Below are 23,033 nucleotides of genomic sequence, written 5' to 3' on the forward strand. Positions count from 1 at the left end.
TGATACTTTGTTTCAAAGAAGTGAAATCCATTGTAAATCTATTTCCATATTGTTTTCCAATATGGAATGCATCAATTTTTTTTATTCCAACATCAAGTTATCTTCATTACAATAGCCCTATAGTATAGTTTAGAATCTGGGAGGATGATAAAGCCATTCTTCTTCTTTGCTGTCAAAACCAAGTCTTCAAAATAAGGTCTTATTTCTGTTTATTTTATTATTGGAGATATGTAAGCAGGTAAGGTCAAGGTAAAAATTGGTAGCACACTGTTTGCAAGTTTTAAATACACATGTTGTCAAAAAACACAATCCCCCAATTCACCATCTGCTTTAAATATGATGCATAACTGGTGGGATTTCACTTTCAAAGCATCCTTTGGGACATTCACAGTCCCCCCCTTGTGCAGCTGCATCGATGGCAAACCCACTGTACATCTTTTGCAAAGGAACACTTTCTGATATATCAGGATCTAGTCTGTAAATCCTAAGGATACCTTTGATTCTGTCCCTGATGTCAATATAGCAGCAGAGACTAGTAGACATTCCATTACCTCATATATAAGTACAGAAAAGTGCTTGGATTTTCTCATTTCTAATGGAGTGTTTTCTATCCCACCTTCCATGCAGTGATCATAATTTCAGGCCAGGCACTGAGTCACTGTATTGATTTCTAAGGATACAAACATACTATCTGACATCTGACAATTTTAGTGGGGCATTAGACTTCTATTCTACCAATTATCATATAGTGTCATGAACAATAATACAGAGATATGGACATTGACATAGGAAGGCATAAGAGGCACAACAAATCATGCCATAATTCATTAACTCTCATAACAAATTAAAAAAGTTCCAAAATTTTTACACAAATGTCATACCTGCTGGATTTCAAGAATGAGGAGAAGCTCTCTAGAAAGATAAGTAGAAGGATATTCCAGGAAGTGAGACCAGAATCAGCAGAGACATAGAGGCATGAAAACAGAGAGTAGGTTTTTTAAAAAGGAAGTTATCATCAGGTCAGAGGTGAGAGTATACTGTGTGAAAAGAAGAAAGCAGAAAGCCTTAATTAAAAGGTAGGCTGGTGTAGATTGTGAGGGGTTTTGTACTTGGTTCTAAAAAATCTGGACCCACAGCCAGCATAGGGTTTTTAAACAATTGAACTGAGACTATTTAAATGCATGTTTGGTTTCCAAGAGGGCAAGTCTATTAATGTTTTGTGTGCATATTCATACATTCAACAGCTAAATTGCCTCTTGTTTTCAGAGAAGATGGCAAATGACTAGCCGTCATCATGTATGTAGGAGTTCTATCCTATTAGACTGCTTTCTCTTTTCACAGCTGAATAACACACTCACTCCTCTCTCCTTATGGGGCTTGTTTTCAACTCCTTTGATATTGCCTTTATAGTGTGCCTTGAACTTCTGCCCAATTCTTTTCCTCCTCCAATCTTCTTCATTTAAATAAAGGCAATTTTATAATTTAACCATAAAACCCAATAGTTCTTTTCCACCCTGTTCTTCACCTGCCTATTTCCTGCTTCCCCCTCCCAAAGATAACATGTTGTTAGTTTCCTATTTACCAGAATTTGGGGATGGTAAAAGTTGATGCAATATATGTGATTTTTCCTCTTTTTAAAAACAAATGTTTTTGGTTTTGTTAAATTTCTCTTCATAAAGTTCTACACCTTGGTTTTTTTTTCATGTAGTATCTAGAAAATATTTCCAAACCAGTTCACAAAGCTTTTCTTTATTCACTTTAAAGACACTTTTGTTCTCATTGTATAACCATAACATCATTTGTTTAACCAGACTCCTACATGCCATTCAGGTTGTATATATATATATATGTTTGCTATTACAATTTCACACATGTAAATACATATGGAGGATAAATCCTTGGAAGTTGAATTTCTATGTCAAATGAAGAAAAAAATATATATATGCAATTGCAATTTTGATTGATAATATCAAATTGCTGTCTTCCACTGTAATATACAGAGAGTTCCTGTTTCCTCACACATTCTGCTTATCGATGTTATGATGTTTCTGGTCTATCATAAAAACCGATCTCTATAGGGACTTTTAATTTACATTTCCTTTACTATAAATGAATATGAGCATCTTTCATATAATTAAGAAAATTCTTTTTCTATGAACTGTTTATTTTTTATTTTCTATATCTTATTGCTATCTTCTGAAGATTTTATATACTTTATATGCATGACGGGTATTCCTAGGGTGGGAGGGAGGAGAGCAACCAGTTTCCACTCCCACCCCCTGTAACACAGGGGTTGGAAAATGCCATTTACTTTGCATGAATAAAATGCATGCCTGTAAGATTTTGGAAGGTGGAAAGAAAGCAGAAACCATGTATCTTCCTGGAAAGAAGAGAAATGAGCTTCAGCTGCTATAAGCCTTTGCAAGGACTTCTAGGATCTCCTGCAGCCATTTTCCTTAGGACTGTAGGGGTAAGTGTAGTTGACTCCAGTTTCCTGGTATTCAACACCACCAACAAAAATCATTTGAAAAGTCTTCTACAGTTTAGAAAAGAAACAGAGTAGAAAACCAGTTCATATATAAAAATTTCTCTCTATTTATGCATGTATATATATATATATATATACACAAACATATACACACATGGATATGTATATTACCACACATGTGTATATATATTCAGTATGACAATATAATGAAATGAAAGAGACTATTGACAATAGTGACAAATAAGTTAATCAGGAAATATCATGAAATAAATGTAGCAATACTTAAGCAATAAGCAAACACTAATATGAAGTAAAATGATAAAACACTCCTGAAGGAAAAGCAAGACTTAGACAAATGCAAAGGTATTTGTTGTCTTAAATGGGAAAATTCATTATCATAAAGAATTTATTGAGATTTTCTTTGTGACCTGGCTTGGTCAGTTTTGGTCACTATACTAGGAAGACTATATGTTAGGTATTCTCTGTTTACTATTTTATTATTTACTAATTTATCTCCCTCACTAATTTTGTCATTTAGGTCTTCTATATTCTAACTTTTTTCTCAACTGATCTCTTATGGACTGAGAAATGAATTAGTCTCCTGCCAGAAACATAGTTTTGTCAACATTTCTAGTATCTGCTGTAATTTCTGAATTATGAAGACTTGTGGTATATTTTATACTGAAGTAAATATTTATAACCATCATAGTCATCATTAATTGCAAGTTTTAGGATTATGAAATATCCTTTTATTGTTTCATTTAACAATCTCTTCTGATATTAAAATGGGACCACTGCTTTCTTTTGGCTTACATTTATATGGTATAAGTGCCGACGTGTTTATTTTTAATCTTTCCAAATTGCTTTGTTTTAGGTAAGTTTTACACACAGCTTGGAGTTGTGTTTTACTTTTTGATCTTATCTACAATTCTTTTTCTTTTTTTTCTTTTTTAATGTTTTTTTTAAAGATTTATTTAGGGCCTCCCCGGTGGCGCAGCGGTTGAGCGCTGGGTTGCGAGGCTGCCCGCAGCCTCTGCAGCGCCAGTTCGATCCCCGGCTGCTCCCCGGCCACCAGAGGAGGGTCCCACGTGGCGCGCAGACCTCTCCTGCCACCCGCTGCTCCCCTCAGCAGTGTACTTCGGTCCTTCTGCCTGCTCTGCTCCCCGCTCTGGCTCTGGTGAATTCTCTCACCCTCCCGCGCTTCTGACTGTACCCAGTGCTTGTATAAATAAATAAATAAATCTTTAAAAAAAAAAAAGAAAGATTTATTTATTTATGATTACAAGAACTGGAGTACAGGCCAGGGGTGTGGGAAGTGAGAGGATTCACCAGAGACAGAGTGGGGAACAGAACAGGCAGATAGACTGAAGTACACTGCTGAGGGGAGCAGCAGGTGAGTCAGGAGAGGTCTGCTGTGCCCTGTGGGTAGCTCCCTGGCCAGGGATTGAACTCATGCTGCAGAGGCTGCAAACAGCTTCACAGCACTGTGCTCAACCCCTTGTACCACCAGGGAGGCTCTCTTTTTCTTTTAATAGATAAGTCTTTATATTTATTGATCTGAAAGATATATAGCCTTAATTCTAATATTTGTATTTGCTGTCTTTATAGCTTTAAAAAATATTTCTGTGACTTGTTTTCCTCACTTTATTTTACATTGTGAACAGTTCACCTGCTATTTAAGAAGCTTAGTGTGTTTGTTTCATGGTTACCTTGTATAATTGTAGAGATGTAAGACCCCTACCCCCTTTATTTCCTTAGAGACAATATCTATTTGCCTCTAATATGAGCAAATGTTAAAACAAGGTTATTTTCACCTGCTTTCTCTAACACACATCCCCACACTTCTTAATTTTGGTCAACAACATATTTTTTATTTATTTTTGTATCATAATATATATGTTCATATTTATATTGCTCTATTTTACAGCTTTAATTAATAACCTTTGACTCAGATATATTGTAAATCATTGTACTTACTTTTCTTTCCATCTATTCTCTATCTTCCCATGTCAAGTTATAGTTAAGTGACCTTTATACTGCTGGTATATAACGCTAGTGATTTCTCTGTTGCTGGGGTCATACACTGTTTACATTTTGCTTCTGTCTCTCTGATCCTTTTATTGCTTAAGACTTTAATACAACTATGTTGTATTTCTTTTCCCTGTTTGTTTATCATTTTCTGTAATTCATTTCAACTTCTGAGGAAGTAAATTTCTGTTTTTGTTTTGATTACAATGTCTATTTGATTTGATTTGCCCAACATCCTAGTTTTCCTTATTTCTATGCTTTTTTCCCTTCTAATTCTCTGTTGGTTTCCACCAGTTCATGTTTCTCTCTTCCCACACTTGCATTTGACCTGAAGTTTCTCACTAAACTTGTTTTCTATAAATAAACAGTTGTAGACTTAGGAAAAGAATACAAATACACATCAGGATTTGATATCATTTTTCTCTTTGTAAACAAATATGAGATTTTTAAAAAATAATTAAGAAGTGTGTGCCAAATTTCCTTCATTTGTTGTGATTTTGATGGTAGTCTTTAAAACTTGGCAGCAGAATGAAAGTAAAAGAGTGAAATTTATTTTGCAATTTTCATTCTTTCATTCATGGAAATCTGTTTTCTGAGCATCAGGAAACAAGGCAATGGACTTTTGAATTTTAGATTTTAGAGTCACTTGCTATTAATTGGGTTACACAAAATTGCTAATTGGCTAGAAGACATTAATTTGTATTATCTGAGTATTTCAAGGAATATGGCTTAGATTAAGCAAGGTAATCATGAACAATGATAAGAGCCAGACATCCATAATAGAGAGCTTTAAATGTCTTTTCCAGCTTTTATAATCATTGCTATTAAATGGTATTCCTCTATTGTAACCTGATACAGTCTTGTGAATTTCTACTTCCTGCTATCTTTGTAACTCTCTCAAAAGAGGTACTAGAACATTGAATTATAACATCAAAAACCATGACTGAATTTTTCCCCTTTCTTTTTGATCTAGAGGCATCAGATTCAGTTCTCAAGAGATACATGGAACCATAGGAAAATAATACACTAGCTGTGAATAGTCCACCTAGTAAAAACAAATGTGAATTCATAAATGTACTTTTCTGCTAAGATATAAAAGTGCCAGTGTTACAGCCAGGAGAGTTTGACAGAATATTACATTGGGTAACACTGGCAGAACTGTAGATACACTTCAATGGCGGGGAAGAGGAAAGCATGTAAACCAAGTGCCCACTAAATTCCAGCCCTAAATAGTCAAAGACAGTGTGATCAACTACATGGTTTTAGGTTTTGCCTTCCCAAAACCTTATCTGTATGTCCAACAGCTGGAAAGGAAGTATTAATTGAGCATCTTTGCCTTACCCATATTTTTTTTCTTACACCCTACAAATTAAGGTGTAAGAAGGTGTAAATTTCTCAAAGGTCCATTAGAAAAGAATTTCTAATCTGTGTATACACACATATGCATACATATTTCTTCAGCTCTTTCTTCTCAAAAAAAAAATGACATAAAAACAATTTGTGAGCCCATGTTGCCTTTTATTTCAAGGTCTTATGGTCTGTTAACACATCCCATTTACCAACATATACCAACCTATATATGACTCTGAATTTCCAGGCTGGTCACAGAATACAATAACTTAACCAGATATTATGGACCAGTTACTTTTGTGAGAGATAGAGGAAAGTTGACCCTTTTAGGAAGTAAATCAGCTGATTCCATAAGCATGAAGCCTGGGCAATTTTTAAAAATTCATTACCCTTTCGAGCTGGGTTTGAGGAGTCTTACTTCATTTGCCAGAGAAGGCATCTCAGAATGTGTTCTTGGCACACAGCTCTGAGTGGCTCTGTTCTCACAGGGCACTGCTTTGATAGCCCTTTCCAAACTCTGCTGTTTCCTGCAGAAACACATCTGATGGCTTGCACTTCTCTAGACTAGTTTAACTAAGCTTTGAAAGCCTGTCAGGGCTGCTGAACACAGAGCTCCTAAAGCTTTTCCTTAAACAGACTTATGTAGTCATTTGTCTGAATTTCTGCCAAGAGCTTCTTTCTTTCCACATGATTTGGGGCATTGGGATATTTCATAGAGAGAGATCCTTTCATTAAATATGCCCAACCACACTGGGTAGAACATGTACAAACAAACAAATAAATAAATAAATAAAAATACATGCCTCTAAAAAAAAAATAGATCAACCTATAAAAAAAAAAAAAAAATATGCCCAACCACACTGGGTAGAACATGTGTCATTATGGTACATACTTAGTTTTAGACACATTTCAGTAAAGATCCATTAAGTACATGAAGTCTTCCCAAAGATAATGGGGCTTTACCCAGTAAGTATGAAAACGGCATGCTAACCATAAGCAATACTGAGGGTTACAACACTGACCACTTTGCTTGGAGTCAAGGTGCTCTTCTGGGAAGATTTAATGGAGTTTGGAGTAAACAGAAGGATGTTAGTTTGATAAGATGTTCCCTCTCCAAACCACTTGACACTTGCAGCTGTATAAAACTAAAAATAGAGAATGCAGTTCTGGTAAAGAACATTTAAATATCTCTCAGGGGGTGCACTTACTTAATTTGACTCATTTTGACTTCTAAGCTGAATATAGAAATTGATGAAGTTTACACAGAAATGATAGTTCATTCTCTCTAAGAAGATATAGCTTCATAATATTTAAATAACACAATCTTCAAAGGCTACAAGATCAGCCCTTGTACCAGTCATCACTTCTTCTCTAAGAGAAGGTGGGTTACTAATGTTATGAAGGAAGTTTTTTGGTGGTGGAACAGTCTAGATTCAGTGTGTGCCCCTGTTGTTTTCATCCTCACCATCTATACTAAATTAATGTCTACTTTTTTTTCACAGCCCTTATTAACAAGTCTCTGCCTTTTTCCTTTAATGAAAAAGGCATTTTAATTTTAATTAATTAATTAAAAATTCATTTTTCATTTTTTATTAAATGCCCAATTTACAGTTTATGTAATCTTTGAATTACATAATCTTTGCCCTTGACTTCTAAAGCATGGTTTATTCCCCTCCAGTAAGCCTGACTTTGATGGAAAAAATAATACATAATACATAAGATGGACTTTGATGAAAAAATCCCTCTCCACTATTCCCCCAATCCACCCACCATGACACTGACTATGCAACAATTGAATGTCTCCACCAATACTAATTCCTGCCAATCAATTACAAGTCAACTACTGAAAGCCCCATAACATGTGTATTCCCCAGCTTCTAAAAATGAGGAATTGTCAGATCTAATAATGATCCCCTGAGAAAATTAGAGCTGAATCAGGGAATCTTAGCATTTGACAAAGTCAAACCTAGAAATAAAATTTAGATTTTTTTATGATCTATACTTGCACTTGTAGTAACATCTTATTGTCATCCTTCTCAAATGCCTGTATGTTTTTTGAAGCAGAGGTTGAGTTTATTTTTTTCACTTATATATCCCCAGTACCTAGCACAGAGCCATGAATATAAAGTCAGTTAATAATGAATGTTTTAATTTATATTGTAGAGTCTAGCACTGGTGCTCAGTAAAAGTGGGTGAAAGTACAAGCCTGTGTATGATATATGCATTCATGTCAGGATGTCCCCCCTTTTCCCACTAAAAGTCCCACTTTTACTATAGTTTCATATTCTTAAATTCTCACTCACCTAGGAGTGAGTGAGATGCTCTGTTTTTCTTCTTGCTATGTATAGGCTTGATACGTGGAAGGAATTCATGAAATGAATAAAAAAAGATCTTGGGAGGGTTGTTTGACATCCAGTAGGCAATTATAATTTGAGAGCCTGTGTACAGAATAGAGAAACAAGTAGAATGCTCTCCTTAGACCCAACCAGTGAAGGCAGAACTGGGACAAGAAGAAACTCTTCAGTCTTTGGCAAGATGACTGAATCAAAGTTGCCATTGCCTGCTTTGTTCACCATCTTTTGCGTGATCTCTGCCCACTTTCTTTTGTAGGCTCTCTAACCCACATGCAGAGGTTTCCATGCAAGTATCTTTTTAGATAGAGAAGAAACATTTTATGACAGAGAACAAAATGCTTTTAAATTTTATGATTAAAATATTTTAAAAGTCAGTATAGCAGGGTAGATAAGCATATAGATTCTGGAACAGACTAGACTTGAGTCACAAAGGATGAGTGACCTTGTTTATTAGGGTCTTTATAAACAAGGGCTGCTTTTTTCCCCACTTTTTTATTTTATATATTTTTACATCATTTTTCATTTTTGTACAATGTATGCATTTTCATCTTGGTTATAGTCCCCGTAAAATTCCCACCCCCCCCCTTGTTTTGATCCTACTCCCTTCTCCTACCCCCACAATAGTATGTTTCTGGTTTATAGTTGCCTGCTGATTTTGATTTTTACTTTATTATAATTAGTCTTCTTCCTGATCCCTTATTTGGATCTTATAAATTCCTGCTATGAGTGAGACCATCCAGTATTTTTCTTTTTCCAAGTGCTGCTTTTTCATTGATCTAATTGCCCCCACCTCTCAGTCAATCAGGATCATTACAATATCAATACATATGATAATAATGAAAGCATTTTACTTTGAATTTGAGAAAAATCTGCAGAATGGAAATGACATTTCTCTCCACTTAATTTCTTGTTCCTTCCCTTTACCCTCTTAGTACTCCTCGAATACCTTGACTATCTCTTCTTTGAGGACCAAGTCTCAGGTCTTCATATTTGGCAGACCTCAGAGGCATTTCCAAATTGGCACCTGTCTTCAGTTCAGAGCCCCACCAAGAAGGTATGAAGTTTGCCCCACTGTCTGATGCCTCTACTTGAAACCTGAACACATCCCTCCTTCTTCCTTTATCAGACTCCTCATTGATCACAAAGATGGAACTGCCAAATCTGACTCATAAGTCAGAAAGCTAGCTCAAGTTTACTAATAATTTCAAGGAGACAAATAATCCAAAAGCATCGGATAAACAGGGACAGGTCTAGACCTGTCAACATAGGGCTAAAGGCCATTTCTTGAAGTCAGGGATCTACTCTGGCTCAGGTAAAAGCATGAGGTTTCTGAGTAATGTGCACAAGATTAGTAACTCATACAGAAAAGGCTGTTGTAGTCTTGAAATCTCTTCATTTTATTCTGTGTGCTATAACTTATGATTATTCCAGGGAGAATTGCCAAAAAAAAATTTCACAGATCCCAGGTTTGTTTACCAGAAACATTCTAGGCAACCTGCTAAATCTTTCCTTAGAGAAGGGCCCTCCCACTAGCAATTTTATTACTTTGCTTGGCAGGACATCTGTCATTAGCATCTTTACAAGGAGATTAGAAAAAGTCACCTTCTTTTTTTCCTGGGGGCACACCTCCCCCTTCACCAGAAAACTAGATTGCAGGGCCTCCCTGGTGGTGCAAGCAGTTGAGCACCGCACTGTGAAGCTGTCCACAGCCTCTGCAGCAAGGGTTTGATCCCGGCCCGCCTGTGAGAATCCCACATGGTGCAGCAGACCTCTCCTGTCTCGCCCGCTGCTCCCCTCAGCAGTGTATTTCGTCAGTCTGCCTGTTCTATTCCCTGCTCTGTCTCTGGTGAATCCTCTCACCCTCCTGCTCATCTGGCCTGTACCCTTGTTCTTGTATAAATAAAATTAAAAAAAAAAATTTAAGAAGAGTTGATTGCAGAGAGGGACTGCTCACATGGAAACCTTGGGGAGCACTGCTCTAGGGAATGCAAGTCACTGAGTCTATTCATTCATCAAAGGAAAGAGTCAGGTTATTAGACATCCCAAAGTAACAAAAGTGAAAACTTCTTATCTATTTCGATTGGCAATACTTCTGCCTGGAGACTTTCTTCTCTACTTATGTCTTGCTTGTGTCCCAGTATTTGAGTCCCTCAAGATGTCATCATTTCTTGTGAGAAGGAACCAGCCCAGTTATAGAAAATGATTTCAGCACAGAGAAAAAAACACCCTGGCCTAACAGAGAGTAGCTGTGTTGTCTCCCTTGCAGGTGTGCTAGCTTCATGGAAAGCCTGTTTGAGGCAAACTCATTCGCGTCTTGCATTGATGCTCCTTTAAATTAAACCATCCTGATCCCGCTTTTTATGTGACTCTGCAATTGGAACAAAATCAGTTGTTACTTGTGAGAATTGGATGACTGGTGCTTTAGCCCAAGAGGAGCATAAGCAAATGCATTGACATGCCCAGAGAACATAATTACTTACTTCTAGACCCAAACTCAAAAGTCCAGACTCATTCTTGTCTGTTCTCCACAAGGCAGTGACTGTGGTCACATGGTAGTTGTAAGATCTTGCAGAACCAGGAACCACAGCTGCTGTCCTATGAAGAGCCATTTAACTAATTGATCATATTCTTTTTTGTTTTTAAGATTTATTTATACATTCAAGAACAGGGGTACAGGCCAGAGTTGTCGGGGGTGAGAGGATTCACCAGAGACAGAGTGGGGAACAGACCAGGCAGATTGGCTGAAATACACTGCTGAAGGGAGCTGCGGGCAAGTCAGGAGAGGTCTGTTGTGCCATGTGCGTTGCTCCCTGGCTGGGGATTGAACTTGTGCTGCAGTAGCTGCCGATAGCTTTATAGGTTGCATCTTAACCCCTTGCGCCACGAGGGAGGCCCCCTAATTGATCATATTCTAATTGCAGATCTTATCCTATTACAGACCTCCCAAAATGGTGGGTCCAGAGATCGTGGAGGAGGAAGAATTTACCAGCAAATTTCTGCTGAATCGGGCAAGGGTATGAGAACTTGTGCACAGCAGAACAGTGTCAGACACGGAAAATTTTAGCCTGGCTCCCCGAGGAGATGTAGGAAGGAGAATTCTGGAGGGGCAGATCCAGGTAGGAGGGCAGAAGAGAACAGCAGCATTGTTTGCTCTGGGGTAAGCTAGGACCAGGCATGCGCAGACAGATTGATTACATGCCAACTACACGTGTTCTATCCTTCCCCCTCCAGCAAACTGTGAGGGAAAAATTAATCAGGATTAATGCTTTTCTTTTTAGCATGATACCTTTTTGGTCAGTCTGATGGCCAAATTATTTGAACAGAATGAAAGGCAGAATAGCTAGTATACCATTTAGTCCACCTGTTTAAAATGATACTGGGGCAACTCAGCCTAACATCCAACTAAGTTGTCTAAACTGGATGCTGAGCAGTTTACATCTTAACAGCTCGAATTTCTTTCATCTTGGATGTTTCACGGTCACCCTGGAAAGAGTACTTATCCCTATTTTGCAGATTTGAGAAGTGAGGCACCAAGTTAGTGACAGGAGAGATTCAAACATGGTTTCTTTGACTCTGACCCTGTTTTCTCACCACTCTTACAGTGCCTCTCCTTAATTGCTTGTGTCTGTCAAAAGTTCAGAAATAGGCAAAGTAAAACCCATGAATCACCAAAGTAGTATAAGGTTAAAGTTTATCGTGTGTACTAAAAAGACAATTTGCAAACGGAGAGGACTCAGACCAAGGCAGGGAAAGAGGTGCCACATATATTCTCATAAAACAACTTAAATGTAAGAGGGAAGTGACTGTTTAATCTTCACAGTAATTAGTCAAGTATTAGAATATTTTTAAGTGATAGGGAATTGATCAGTGGTTATCTCATAGCATCACTGGGAAACTGTAAGTTTTGCTTATGATTTCCAGAGGCATAAAAATGAAATGAGCTGACTCAGGTTAGTCTTGACCAACTTAGCTAACTTAAGCTTTGTATAACTAAGGTTTTGTCCTCTCAGGGAATGTACACTTTGATTTAATTTTAACAGATCCACCAAACAACTTTGTTCCATTAATTGATTTTTTGTTTTTTTTCACAAATGAATATGAGTTCATCTACCTTGGTAGATATGAGGTTTTTTTTTTAAGGTTTATTTATTTATGCATCCAAGAACTGGAGTGTAGGCCATAGGTGCAGGTGCTGGGGGTAAGAGGATTCACCAGAGACAGAGTGGAGCAGAATAGGCAGATGTACTGAAATCCACTGCTTAGGGGAGCAGTGGGTGTGATGGGAGAGGTCTGCTGTGCCATGTGGGTGGGCTCTCTGGCTGGGGTTTGAACTCGTGCTGCAGTGACTGTCCATAGCTTGATAGCACTGTGTCTTTAACACCTGTGCCACCAGGGAGGCTCCCAGATGTGAGTTTTAAATTATAGTCCCCTAATGTTCTTTCATTCCCACTGAAGAGTTGCTCTCTCTCAAATATTACGTGTAATATATAAATGATAATATATTTATAAATATTTGAAATATATTTGTTATATATGTGCTTGCATGTTGGTGCGTATGTGTTTACATGTGTGTTTTCTACTTTAGTTCTAAATTGGCCTTCTTCAGTTAATGGGGACTTGAGGAGGGAGCCTGTGCTCTCTTTTCACTAACATCTCCCCCTACCCAGAGACTAGCTAGAAACCTGCCACAGAGAGATGTATTTACTGATCTTATTTTCTGTTGCAAAGAATGCTTGATTCATGATATGACTCTACTTATAAGTAAATGCAATCCAGTCATTATTATTAAGAACTTAGTAAAAAATACTGCAAAATTAAAGACCAGAATTTAATTAAATGGAACATACTGAAATGCACCAATGCTTTAACATAAAGATTAAGTCAGATTCCAGGCAACAGTCCTACACAAGCTTTACCAAGCATTTCTGTAACATCCTATCTTGCCCTTCCAGCTTCTTGGAAATCCTTTGAAATGTCTTAACTTTCCACTTCTGAGATACTATAATTTCACAAGAACAGCATACTTCAGAATCACACTATTAGAATAGCTTTCAATATTTATGAGTTGTGGTTACCCATTAACAAACACTGATGAAGTCCAGAAGTGCCAGGCATGAAGTTTTAAAAAATGAATAAGATACAATGTCAGCCTTTGAGAACCTCATAACTCAGAAATTAAAATACATTAGGCTTTTAATGAACACTACTTCTGAGGTTGAATCTCTTTGCTACATTAAACATGCAGTCATTTTTAGGGACCTCGGGACATGTTGTCCATCACAAAGTCTGAGGTGGGACCATGGGAACGCAGGCTCCTCCCCACTTGCATGGGCACAGGGCAGCCAGCTGCGGTTCCCGGAGGGCCTGGCCCAGAGCACACACGGTTGATTTTGATTCTCCCCCCACCACACAGTGTATGCTCCTGGGCAAGTCATTGAACCTTCCAGGGACTTGCCTGGTGTGTAGCTTCCTTATGTGTAGCGGAAAGAATCCCTACTCTGCTGACCTCACACAATCATGAGGTCCAATAAAAAAAATATGCATGAAAACTGCATCAGATATTTGTGAACTTGGTGATTATATGAATTTTTGTTTGTTCTGCTCACTCTTGCATCCTTAGCATCTAGAATGATGCCTCAATGATGATGCATGACTAATGTACATTTACTGAATGAAAATACACCATTATAAAATAATTTGCCTTTTCATTTTAAATCATTTAAAATTATGGTAATTGATTCTTTTCTATTTTACAAAAGGAAAATCTCATTTTGTGTAACTTCTAGAATTATGGAATTTCAGGACTGGAAGAAGTCTGATCAAGCACCCAGGCCCATCTTGCAGGGTGACTAGAATTTCACCTGGTACTGGCCAAGTGCTTGTCCAGCTGTTTCAGATCACAGCAAGGGCGGGGCTTTCTGGAGGCCACCTGCTGGAAGTTTTCCTCACTCAGCTATAACCTGCCTCCACCTATGGCATAGGTCAATTTTCCCCCAGCTCCTTGAACTTCAGGTATTCAAGACAGTTATTACCTCTCTTTACCCTCAGATTTTTCATTTCAGGCTAAATAGAATGATTTCTTATTTATAAACTTAAGGTGCTCAATAACTTTTTTTGTTAATAAGTAGAAATTTAGGATTTTTGAATAAAAACAAAGCAAAAACTTCTAATATATACTCAGCAGACATCTGTCCTACAAAGGTAGACATTGTTGGTCCCAGCTATTGTAGACATCTGAAAAATGTAAATATAAAATGGATTTTTTTTTTTTTATATTTAAAGAGCAAGTTTATTCGGGACGGAAGAGTAAAGGACACTTGTATAGTCACAAGCGGGTAGGAAAAGCTGCCCCAAAGGGATAGGTTTGCTAAGAGTCCTGCATGGTTTTAGGCGGGTGGCCTTGAGGAGAGCTGCCTCCACTGAGGGAGATCAGCAAAGAGAAGTCCTGGCAAGTACAGGTCATGGGCAGGCAGGAGGCTGCTGTCCTGAAGAAAGAGAGTTGGTGAAAGGAAGCACCTGCATAGTCACAGGTGGGCAGAGGGATTGCTGCCTAAAATGAATATTATGGTAGAGAAAGAATAATGGTGTGAATCTGATGCTATTGACAATTATATAAGATAAATACAAATAGCATTGCAGTAGAATTTAGATTAAGAAAAGCCTGGAATCTACCTAAGTGTCTATAAATAGTAAGATATTTATTTTTTTTAATATTTACTGATTTATGCATATAAGAACTGGGGTACAGGCCAGAGGTGTGGGGGGTTGAGAGGATTCACCAGAGACAGAGTGGGGAACAGAACAGACAGATTGACTGAAACACACTGCTGAGGGGAGCAGCGGGCAAGCCAGGAGAGGTCTGCTGCGCCATGTGGATAGCTACCTGGCCAGAGATTGAACTTGTGCTGCAGTGGCTATGGACATCTTCATAGGTTGTGGTTGTGTCCCAACCCCTTGTGCTACCAGGGAGGCCTAGTAATGAGATATTTAAATTGTGTTACTTAATGGAATACTACAGCTCTTAAAAATTGATACTTAAAGATTATATGATAAAATAGAAAGTACCTGTAATATAATGGGGTTAAGTGGAAAAAAATCAGTATACAAATTTATCATACCACATGATGCCAATGTTGATAACCATATTTTACAAGTTTGAAAGTAGACGCAGAATGCTATCACTGGTAGTTTTATGGTAGTGAAGTTTTAATGATTTTCTTCTTTTCAGTTTTCAATAAAGTGCCAATGCCTCTAGAATAATAAAATATAAATGTTTTTACATTTACTTCAACACTTTTACCTGAAATTTTACACACAAATACAAATATGCACGTACATGAAAACACAAATATCCTACTCCTCTTACTTCTCATTACTATTCCCTTACTAATGTCTTACTATCACTTCATTACTCTACGATTCTTCACATTGAGTCAGTTTCTACAAAATAGTGACATGCTTTCTGGTGGAGCTAAAAATATTGAGAATAGTATTCCCAGTAATTTGAGGTGACATAGGAGCATATTGAACGCTTTCAGGACACACAGACATATTCCTATCCTTGCTAATCTAGTTTCTCCTCATCTGTAAAAGGGGGAGTAGTAATAATAACAGCAGCTCTTTCATAGGATTGTTGTGGATGAAATGTGATATCTGCAGGCACTAAGCATGGCGTGGAACAAATTATTGGCTTCTACTATAAGATGATTGTAACAGAGCACTGAACTGAAAGTGTGTGTGTGTGTAAATGTGAGATGTCAAGGAAGGCCAGAGGGGAAAGTGGTCTAGGGTGACAGGACTGTGATTGGGAGGTAGGGGAACCTCCCCCTGGCAATTTCATCAGAGACCTTACAGTCTTATGCTCCTGGGAGATGAGGGAAATGAGAAGGGTGGGGAATATCTGGGCAGCTTCTGGACCAGTGGTGCTAAGAAGTTTGCAGAAATTCAGTAAAGGCAGGGTGCATTTGGGGATCTGCTTCTGGGTTAGTTTGTTTTCTCTCATAAGAGGATACACTGACTTAATCAGGAACTGAAACCAAAAAATGAAATCTTTCACTTAAAGACAGCAAGTACAAAATTCCCCTGAAGGCAAAAGAACCAGGAAGAGAAAAGTAGAAGAAAGCTGGACTCCATGGGAAGATGAAGTCATACAGGGCTGCAAGACTTCGTCTTGTCCTCACGGTAGAGGTTACCATGCAGGTCATAGGCAAGAGGCAGAGACACAAATATGTGTGGGTCACTCACATGGCTGTAACTTTCAATATTAGAGCTGGAGACAATTTATATTCCCATTTTGGAACAATTTCTGCATGCCTTATATAGGCTGTGATATAATTTATGGAATAAAAAGAAGCAAGGAGCCAGGATAAATCTCTTACCCATTTGCTGCCAGATAGTCGATGAACCCACAGCCAATAAAATGAAGCTTCCTCATTAGTGTGTGATAGTAAACAAATAAAAAGCTACCAGACATTCACTCCAAAAAGCACAGATTTGATTTGGTGGAAGAGAAATATTCCAGTGCTAGAGCCCTAGGCTACCAGTTATCACACTGAGGCTGTAGTTTCTCCCTGGTGCGCTGTGTCTCCCTGTGGTAGGGTGAAATGCATTCTAGTTGACATTTCAGAGTGGTTCACAGCTCCATCTTCCTGATTGAATGTCAAACATGAACTAAAATACATTAGATGTTTTGTCTGCCTGGTGCCATGTTCTGTGGGTGGAAGTCTGTGCAGTTCTGCCAAAAGAACAACAGGATTAAGAGCAAGAGGAAAACTCCAAGCAAATGCTCAAGCGTTGAAAGGGAAAGAATGGCAGGGATATCATGAGGAGGGGTCCTGTGTGTGCCAGCGCATGCACCTGGCTCCCCCTCACCCCTCCCTTGGGGTGTACTTGCTCCAGAGAATCAAAGGGAACAGTTGGCCAGGGAAAGCAGTTTATAATGCTCAGGGGTAATTGTGCTAATTTGAAAAGAGCAACAGTATACAACCAAGGCCAAGCAATAAAATCCAATTTATGCAGAGTAAGAAAGAAAAAAGGTGACAATGCTCAAATCACCTTGGCAAACAGGTAGAGAGCTAATACATCAAAGTCTTAGAAGGCATTTATTCGCTCATGACCATCCTGTGCCCCTCTCAGAAACCTCAGGATTTCTGAACATTCACCCTCATCTTCATTTTCTTTTTCCCTTTTTTTTTTAAAAGATTTATTTTTTATGCATACAAGAGCTGGGGGACAGAGGCAGGGATTCACCAGAGACAGAATGGGGAGCAGAACAGGCAGATCTACTGAATAGACTGCTGAGGGGAGCAACGGGCAAGACAGGAAAGGTCTGCTGCACCATGTGGGTCACATCCCTGGCCGGGGATTGAACTCATGCAGCAGTGGCTGTGGATAGCCTCATGGTGCTGTGTCTTAATGCCTTGCACCACCAGGGAGGCCCCCCCTCATCTTCATTTTCTGATACCTAATTGAGCAGAAGGAAAATGTCTCCTTAGAGTTGCCCTTGCTGCTCCTTGGATAGAGGAGCAGCTGTGTCTGGGCACGCGATTTTTGCCTTCAGTCTGGATGACTGAGAGATTATTTGGTTCTCAGCAGAAAAAACAGTCAAGTTAATGGCGTAACTGTGGCTTATAATATATTTTAACTTTTGAAAACAAGTTTTCTTTCTTATCATTTTCTTCAGCTGGCCCTTGCTTTGCTGTTGGACTCTCTGCAATACTGCCAAGTTTTCCTCATGCAGATACATTATAGCTATTAGGAAATGTCCTTCTTTGAGATAAGTCTGGATTTTACTGCTTCCTACTGGACCCAAAGACCTAGGTCCTGATCAACTAGCTATAAATGGAGCTTCCCCTGGTCTAGAGCCAATACTGAGCCCCTGCTTTCCAGCTCTTGAAAATTACCAGTCAGCCTACTTCCAGCAGGCCACCCCAAGACCCCACAGTCCCCAACTATCTCTCCATTCATTTCCCCTACCTTCTTTCCCCTTCTATAGTAGGTTTTCCTAATGCTTCCAGGTATGTCCCCAGTTCATTCTGTTTCCAATTCTGTCTTTGTTATGGAGACACTTGGGAGCATCCTTGCTGCGTTGCATTGTTGTTTGTCTTTTTCCAGAAGCAATTTCTTTCTTTTTTTTTTTTTTTTCTTTTGTACAAGAACTGGGGTACAGGCCAGATGCGTGGGAGGGTGAGAGGATTCACTGGAGACAGAGTGGGGTACAGAACAGGTGGATTTACTGAAATACACTGCTGAGGGGAGCAGCGGGTGAGACAGGAGAGGTCTGCTTTGCCATGTGGGATTCTCTCTGGCCGGCCGGAATCAAACCTGCACTGCAGAGGCTGCGGACAGCTTCATAGTGAGGCGCTCAACTGCCTATGCCACCAGGGAGGCCCACCAGGAGAAATTTCTTAACTACATGGTATCATCTTGAGCAGCTGGAAGGGAATATTTCTTGAGTTTGTTTGTTTAAGTAACCCTTCCCTTGCTCCAAGTTCCCCATCCCTGGTAAGATCCAGCATAAAATACAGCACTTACCATTGAATGGACAAATGATCAGATTACCAGAGGATGGTTCAGATAGCTTTTCTTTTTTTTGCCCCTGGCTAAATAAATCAAGTTAGCTTGATTTATTTTCTTACTCTTTTCTCTAGTATCTTATTTCATCAAACTTTCAACTGCTCTCTTTTTCCTGGGTTCTGGTTAACAATCTATGTACATTTTTGACTCTTTTTCAGTTGAGACAGATAAAACAACCACAAACCTTCCTTTGTCTCTGTACCCCATTAATTTATTCAAACATGTCTCTGCATCTCTAATGCACCAGATACTGCTGCTGATGCTGGGTGGAGACAGCAGTTGCAGCTCTTATGGAGGTGGTGAGGAGACTCAGCACCTACACGAATATCCAGCTGCTGCTCTGCTATGCAAAGCGAGGCCATTTGATGCCTTTGTTAGAAGACCTTCCTGCAGGCCTATGCAGCCTTGGCAACAGTATGTGGTCTGGATATTCAGTCTTCCCTAGGTCTTCATAAACCTGCACAAAGGTCCTTAGAGCCCCACCTTATAGCCCCAATCCCTACCTCTTTAGATGAGTTGTCTGTAACTGCTGTTCTTTACCAGCAGAAAACTGACCTCAGTCCCCATCACGTGCCCTCCATGCTTTTGGTTCTTAATCACACAACCTCTGGTGTTAAACATTATTGTCCATTCATTCTCCATTAGGTTCCATCTTCTTTTTTTAGTTGCTCCTTCCCAGTTGCCCTTGGAGGTTGTGTTCTGAGATTTTGCTTCCCAGGAGCAATCTCACCCTTACCACTATTTCAACCACATCTCTCCATTGAGTGGTCTCACGTTGTCTTCAGATCACCATTCCTACATCCTCAAGTCCTGGGTCATGCATGGGCCTGAGACATGCGTACATGACTCCATGCTTAGGAGGGTGCCCATCTGAGATTTAATGCTCTGTGGTCACCACATGGAAAATGAAAAAAAATTGTATCTTTTAATTTTGCAGTTGTGTTTTTTTTTTAATTACCTGGGAAATTTTTTTTTAAAGATTTATTTTTTGATTAATTGATATAACCACTGGGTACAGTCAGAAGTGCGGAAGGGTGAGAGAATTCCCCAGAGCAGGGAGCAGAACAGGCAGAAGGACCGAAGCACACTGCTGAGGGGAGCAGCGGGCGGCAGAAGAGGTCTGCGCACCATGTGAGACCCTCCTTTGGTGGCCGGGGAGCAGCCGGGGATCGAACCAGTGCCGTAGAGGCTGCGGGCAGCCTCGCAACCCAGTGATCAACCGCTGCGCCACATTTTTAAATCTGGTAGTTTTCTAGGGCTGCCATAACAAAATACCCCAGACTAGATGACTTGAAGAACAGAAATTTATTTTTTTAAGGTTCTAGAGATCAAGGTGTCAGCAAGACTGGTTTCCTTGCAGGCCATAAGGAAAGGGTCTGCTCCACACCTCTCTCCTTGGCGCACAGATGGTGTCTTCGTGGCCGTCCCTCTGTGCTCACTGTCCTCGGTGTTCTCAGCTCCCTTTCCTGTAAAGGCGCAGGTTAGGGTGGATGAGGGCACACCCATATGACACATTTAAACCTCATTTCCTTTGGGCCTCCCTGGTGGTGCAAGGGGTTAAGATGCAACCTGTGAAGTTGTCTACAGCCACTGCAGCACGAGTTTGATCCCCAGCCAGGGAGCTACCCACATGGCGCAGCAGACCTCTCCTGACTCGCCTGCTGCTCCACTCAGCAGTGTATTTCAGTCAGTCTGTCTGTTGTGTTCCCCACTCTGTCTCTGGTGAATCTTCTCACCTCCCACATTCCCCACACCTCTGGCCTATACCCCAATCCTTGTATGCATAAATAAATACATCTTTTTAAAAAATAAACTTTGTTTCCTTTGAGGAGTTTTTAATCAATTTATTTTCTTATATCATTGCTCATTTTTGTACAGTATTTGGTTTCTCTCCTCAGGTGTAGTACCCGGAGTTCTCTCACCTCCTCAGCATCAATGACTCATCACCACAGTCCCTTGTGCCCTCTGCCTAATGGATGCTACAGATCTGTGAGTTTTGTCTTTTTCCTGACCCTTTGTTCAGTTTCTCTGTAGTCCACATATTAGTGAAGCCATCTGATATTTATCTTTTTTCTCCTGACTTATTTCATTTAGCATAATCCCTTCCAGCTCCATCCATGTTGCTGCACATGGCATGAGTTTGACTTTTTTTGATCACTGAGTGGTATTCCATTGTGTATATATACTACATCATCTTGATCCACTCCTCTGTTTTGGGACATTTGGGTTATTTCCATATCTTGGCTATTGTAAATAGTGCTGCAATAAACATAAGAGTGCAGGTTTCCTTTCAAATTATTGTGTCCTTTGCGTATGTTCTTAGGAGTAGAAACACTGGAGTCTATGGTAGATCCATTTTGAGGAATCTCCACACAGCTTTCCATAGCAGCTGGGCCAGTTTTCATTCCCATTAGCATTATAAAAGGGTTCCTTTTTCATAATATTTTTTGAGAATTTTTTTTTAAATTGAGGTATAATTGACATTATAACATTAACTTTAGGTCTACAGCGTAACAACTCAATGTCTGCATACTGAAATTCATAATATGATCAGAATAGTCTGTTAAGACAATGACCACACAGTTTCAAATTTTTTTCTTGTGATGAGAACTTTTAAGATCTACTCTCTTAGTAACTTTCAAAACTGCAATGTAGTATTATTAGCTATAGTCACCATATTATATATTACATCACCATGACTTAAATTATTTTACAACTACATTTAGATCTTCTGACCCACTTGACCCATTTTTCCCATCCTCCCCCCAACTCTCTGCCTCTGGAGGGACCAATCTGTTTGCTGTATCTATGAGTTTGTTTTTTTGTTTGTTTTTTTTTTTTTTTTCAGATTCCACACATAAGTGAAGTCATATTTCTTTTTTCTATCTGATTTATTTTCTAGCATAATGCCCTCAAGGTCCATCCATGTTATTGAAAATGGCAGGATTTCATTCATTTTTATGGCTGAATATTTAGCCATAACACACACACACACACACACACACACACACCCACACACACTCACTCACTCCACATCCATTGATGGATACTTGGGTTGTTTCCTTGTCTTGCCCATTGTAAATAATGCTGCAATGAACATGGGGGTATCTATATCTTTTTGAGTTAGTATTTTTGTTTTCTTCACATAAATACCCAGAATGGAACTACTGGATCATATCGTAGTTCACTAGTGAATTTTTTAGGAATCTCCATAGTTACAGCATCAATTTATATTCCAACCAACAATGCACCAGGGATTCCTTTTCTCCATATCCTCACCAACACATCTTATTTATTTTCTTTATGATATAGCCTCATTTAATTTTAATCACCTCTTTAAAGTTCCTATCTCCAAAAATTAGTCACATTCTGAAGTACTAAGGGTTAGGATTTCAACATAGGATCTGGGAGGGGGGCACAATTACCCCATAGCAATAAGTAAATCTGGAGGGGCAGTGGAGCCTGCACAGAGGTATAGAGTTTTAACTCTTTGTGATTCTGCTTTCTGCTGCCTTCTTGGTAGGAGCTCCTGGCTGCCATTACTCTGCCCTCTGCCAGCACAGTCTTATTGTGCCCTTAAGGGGGTTCCTGGGTCCAGTTGCTGGGAGTGTTGTGGTCCAGCATCCTTGCGTAGGACTAGCAGCACTGTGTGTTTTGAGATCTGGCAGGGTCAGCTTTGTGCCCACTCCCAGGTGTTCACTGCATTCTGGCTGAAGTTATAGCTCCTTGGAGGGCACCTGTGGTTTGTGGACTGGGCCACAGACCTTGGTGAGGGCAACTGACTTCCCCTCCCCCTGGTCCTGGTCAGTTAGCCCTTTTGAGAATTTGACTAAAGCTATCCATTCTCCCGTGAAAAGTCTGCATAAATAGACAGGCATGACTTTACCTTACACATTTGCAGGGGGTCATGGACCACACAAAGCTTATCCATAGACCTGTCGTGGTTGGGCCCTGCTACTCTTTTCATCCTGATCTCAATGTTGCTCTCCCCATGCTGCAGCCTCCTGAATTGCCTCATCCATTGCGGAAGGCATTTTTTTCTTCCATTCTTCCTTATTTTTGCATATGCTCCTTCCTCTGCTTGCCATATGCTTTTCTTCATTATTACAGCAAACTATATATTGCCTTTGAAATTAAAATTACGTTCTATCTTCTCAAATATTGTTTCCTACTTCCCCATCACCTAAGGTAAAACCAAGTGTTGCTATAGAGCCTCCATGCAGCTCTTTTATAGGATT

This window comes from Talpa occidentalis, unplaced genomic scaffold, assembly GCF_014898055.3.
Source record: "Talpa occidentalis isolate TD23 unplaced genomic scaffold, MPIMG_talOcc4v2.1 talOcc4.2, whole genome shotgun sequence".
Taxonomy (NCBI): Eukaryota; Metazoa; Chordata; class Mammalia; order Eulipotyphla; family Talpidae; genus Talpa; species Talpa occidentalis.